The following is a 5000-nucleotide window of genomic DNA, read 5'->3' as shown; positions in this document are numbered from 1 at the left end:
ATCTTGTATTGTTCATTTACTGTTAAATCGTCACTGTTGTAAGACTGTTTAAATAAGAAAGTCTTCAGTTTCCTCTTGAAAGTCTTAATGTCTTCAATCATACGAATGTTTCGTGGGAGCTTATTATATAGTCTCGGGGCCGCATATTTAAAGGCTCTGGAGCCCAAAAAGTAGACATATCTAGCTTCAAACAGTTTGAAGCCATCTGTAACTATTCTCGTGTCGACACTATTTGTTGGCTGCGCAATATGTAGCAATTCTCCTAAGTATTTTGGACGACCGGTCCTAATAACTTGGTGGGTTATTGTACATATTTTAAATTCAATTCTCGCTCTAATCGGCAGTCAGTGTAAATCGATTAGTATAGGAGTGATCCTTTCTGTAGGTGGGACACCTTTTATTAGCTTCGCTCCTCTGTTTATTATGTTTTGTAATTTCTTAAGTTGCACTCTTGGTAAATTTTAATAGTTTCAGTAGTCAATCCTGGTAATAACACAGTTTATCATATTTCTTTACAGAATTTTCGTCAAGGCACTTTTTTATAAACGCAATATTTCTTAGATGATAATCCGCAGGTTTTATTACATTTTTTATTTTTTTTTTTTATTTTGGCATTTAGAGACAGGTTACGGTCAAGAAATACACCTAGATCTCGAACTTTACTAGATATCGGCACCGAGTCATTATTTATGTTCGTTTGAATATCACCCAAGTTTCTCACGCTGTTTCTCTTACCCACCACCAAGAATTCAGTTTTGTACTCATTTAATTTTAGTTTTTTAAATATCATCCATTTTCTAACACTATCAAGGATTTGGTTTAGAATTTTAGTAGTGTCATCTATATCGTTTATGGAGAAGTAAAATTGTGTCTTCCGCAAATAGTTTGAACTTCACGCCATGCCTTTGTAGTATTTTCAATAGACCAATAAGGTTGGGCAAAGTACACTCCCCTGGGGTACCACTCTGTTTAAGGGTTCATATGATGAATATGAATTCCAATTTGTACAACGTAATTTCTACCTAATAAGTAGTCTTTTAGGTATTCGAAGGCTTGATCTTCAACGCCGATGGACCGTAGATCATTTAGTAGCAGTTCATGCACAACTATCAAAAGCAGCACTGAGATCGAGCAATATTGAAATACCACATTTATTTTCATCCATTATTTCCAGCATATCATTTACAAAAGAGCAGATGGCTTTCTCCGTAGAGAATAGTTTTCTTTAAGCAAATTGGTTGTCAGGCAAAGCTTCTATTACTTCTAAGTGACTGACTAGTTGTTCAAGAATTACATATTCAAGCACTTTTGAACGAAAAAAAAAGGTTTCAGCCGAATTGTGAGACAGTGGGAAATTGTTACACTCCACCACCGATTAGATGGCCTACATTACATACAACCTGAAACTATTATTATTATTATTATTATTATTATTATTATTATTATTATTATTATTATTATTATTATTATTATTATTAGCTAAGGTACAGCCCTAGTTGGAAAAGCAGTATGCTATAAGCACAAGGGCTCCAACAGGGAAAAATAGCCCAGTGAGGAAAGGAAATAATAAGATAAATAAACTACAAGAGAAGCAATTAGCAATTAAAATTAAAAATTTTAAGAGCAGTAACAACATTAAATTAAATCTTTCTTATATATAAACTATTTAAACTTCAAAACAAACTAGAGGAAGAGAAATAAGATAGAACAGCGTGCCCAAGTCTAGACTCTAGTAAGAGAACTCTACCCTAATACAGTTGAAGACCGTGGTACAGAGGTTATGGTTTGATTTTGGAGTGTCCTAGAAGATTTGCATTATCTGCTTCCCATAGCTGGAGAGTCTCTTCCACCCTTACCAAGAGGAAAGTAGCCACAGAACAATTACAGTGCAGCAGTTAACCCCTTGGGTGAAGAATTGTATGGTAATCTCAGTATTGTCAGCTGTATGAGAACAGAGGATATGTAAAGAATAGGCCAGACTATTCGATGTATGTGTAGGCAAAGGAAAGGGAAGTTTTATCCAAAGAGAGGCATCCAATGTAGTACTTTCTGGCCCAAGATCTTGGTCTGGCCAGTCAAAGGACCCAACAACTCTGGCGGTAGCATCTCAACGGAGATTTGTATTTACTAAATTCTTTATATATTTGATATATAATTTGAAAGTCGATTAAGCTTATGTTATGTATTAACTTAACGCAACAGAAACTTTATTTGGTTAGGAAAGTTTTGGCATACACTTAAATTTTGCATACTATCTCCAAATTGACCAGGAAAAGGTTATGTAAAATTTCAACTCGACGGGGAAATATTAGCAACATTTTATTCAAGCTAGCTAAGTTTAGGCATACATTGCTATGTATCTCCAAATCATTGGAAATTTTATTAAAGTTGCTTCTTGTTGCATACTAAGATTCATGTTTAACCCCTCAATCCAAAAAGATTTTGTTGCATTAATCCGTAAAGTTTCGTCAACAGTTCTTTCATATGTTTTTTTTTTTCCCTTATTAATTAGATGATTTAGAGTATACATTATTTATAGCCTCCAACTTAGTTTCTATTTGGTGCCCGTACAACAAAAGATGGTCTCGATGTATTCATATATATTGGGATTAAAAAATTCTCTTATGATGGTGTACACGTAAGTGATATTGAGGAAAACTGGTAGCTCGGAATTTTTTACGCACTTTCTTTCGTGATATCAGTTTCCCGATAACCATGGCATTAAAAAAGTTGAGAGTAGGAAGGGATTCCAATATGTAAATATAGATATGACATTCAGGGTCCGAACAAATATTTGTTCTACTGTACCCCTCGGGCAACTTTATAGATTCCTGTGTACCTCTAAAATTGAGGATGGAAAAAGAGGAACAATAAAATTGATATTGTAATATAGTTTTGTTATTCGATCTCGATGAAAATTACATCATGTATTGCGCAATATTGGTTATTCTCTCAGATCCAATTTACCCCCTAAAGAGTGAATGTGCACCAATATTAAAAATTAGCTGCAGTTTCTTTGAAACGTAAAATGTTGAATTTCACGAAGGGAATGTTGCACCAGCTTTAATTTATGGAAGTTTTTCATGTACTTTCTCTTAAAACCTCAATGTGCGATTAGACAATTGAATAATATAGTGTTCGTTAAACAAGACAAATACACATAAACAAAATTATGAATGAAAAGACTTGTAATTGGTATTTACATACCTTTTGCATATTTCTTTAAATACCTACACAGAATCGCTCTAGTGCATACATGCAAATATGTAAATATGTCATAATGAGTGTTTGCATTTATATATATATATATATATATATATATATATATATATATATATATATATATGTGTGTGTGTGTGTGTGTGTATATATATGTGTGTATATATATGTGTGTGTGTGTATATATATATGTATATATATATATATATATATATATATATATATATATATATATATATATATATATATATATATTATACTGTATATATATTATACTGTATATATATATATATATATATATATATATATATATATATATATATATATATATATATATATATATATATTATACTGTATATATATGTATATATATATATATATATATATATATATATATATATATATATATATATATATATATATATATATATATATTATACTGTATATATATATATATATATATATATATATATATATATATATATATATATATATAGAAAGGTATAAATACAATAATACTAAAACCCTATCCAAACTTTACCCTTGTAGCTCATGCAATCTAGCCTAATATTTTCCTAAAGAAAATAACGTTTAAAAAGTATGAGCTGCTTCGATCAAAATTAATTTTAAATCTTTGCGGATCCCTTAAGCCTATCACGACTTTGCACGCGATGTTTGTAGACTATAGATTTATATTCGGTTTGGACCCTATTCCCTAAAAAGTACACATCCTAACATTTTATGTTTTTATCTTTGTAACAGTAATCGTGCGTTTTTTTTTTTTTTTTTTTTTAATTCTATGAATTTCGGTTAGATTTTAAGTCATATTTGTCGTTACTGACAGTAAAATGGCTAATGTCAATAAATAGAAAAGTTCTGTGTAAGAAATGATTGAATGTTAATAGGTAGGAATAATGTTTAATAAACACATTCTTTTTTAGGGGAACATTTCACTTTAAGAAAACCGGTTAATTTACACATGGCAGCTTTATATACCAGATATCGTGATCACTTAACGGCAGCAGAAAGGGATTTTGCACGTGAAATACAGCCATCTGTACAAGGACATAACAGAACAATATGATGTTCGATTTATATAATTATGGACAAACACTGTGTAGCTATATGATAAGAAAATTTTTATGATTCAATTAGATTTGAGATAGTAAATAGGAGTATCGTTAGCAGGAATCGAGTAACTTATTAGATTATTAACTATATGATAAAATGAACTGTAGGATATCAGTTATTTTGTTTCCATGGATTTTACTAACGTAGCAATTGCTAACGATGTTATGTATACATATACTTTTAATTTTTGCCTTTATTATTAGTAGTGCTTTTTATATTTCAATGTTATTAATAGTAATGTAATTGATTGGAGTTGTACCTTGTAACAGGAAATAATCAAATTACTATAATTATGATAGAATGTTATGCAATTAGCAAAGGAACTCTGGGATGCTGATCCGGTAGATTTATTACAGACGAGGTGAAACTTACTTTAATTTTATTTTTTAGAACCAATAACTTTTAACTTAAAGATCATGTCGATTAACATGTATATATAATTGTTTTTAATCTGTTTCAAAGCTCTTTTGTATATAATTTTGTATTTCCCCATTTTACATTTCAGGTGTGGTCAGACACTTCCACCTCTCCTGATTCTGGCCATATCTGTGATCATCTATCAAGATTACGGTAAGTACCATGCACACTGTAATTATAGCGTCTGTTCGTTTGTTAGAATGAAAGGGGATTTATCGAAAAGAGATAATTTC

At 30.6% G+C, this 5000-nt stretch overlaps 1 long non-coding RNA gene across 1 annotated transcript in view; it reads left to right on the top strand.

Annotated features, from left to right (window-relative positions):
- The window catches only part of LOC137645021 (uncharacterized), a 107030-nt gene that overhangs the window by 101377 nt on the left and 653 nt on the right, over positions 1 to 5000 (top strand). Inside the window, exon 3 of the long non-coding RNA XR_011045253.1 lies at positions 4856 to 5000. This exon is cut by the window's right edge and continues 653 nt beyond it. This is a non-coding gene — a long non-coding RNA (uncharacterized lncRNA). The remainder of the gene's footprint in view (positions 1 to 4855) is intronic.

The sequence above is a fragment of the Palaemon carinicauda genome, chromosome 8, assembly GCF_036898095.1.
Source record: "Palaemon carinicauda isolate YSFRI2023 chromosome 8, ASM3689809v2, whole genome shotgun sequence".
NCBI classification, from domain to species: Eukaryota; Metazoa; Arthropoda; class Malacostraca; order Decapoda; family Palaemonidae; genus Palaemon; species Palaemon carinicauda.
Note: the sequence above shows the minus strand (reverse complement) of the source record. Positions and strands in the feature narration are given on the sequence as shown.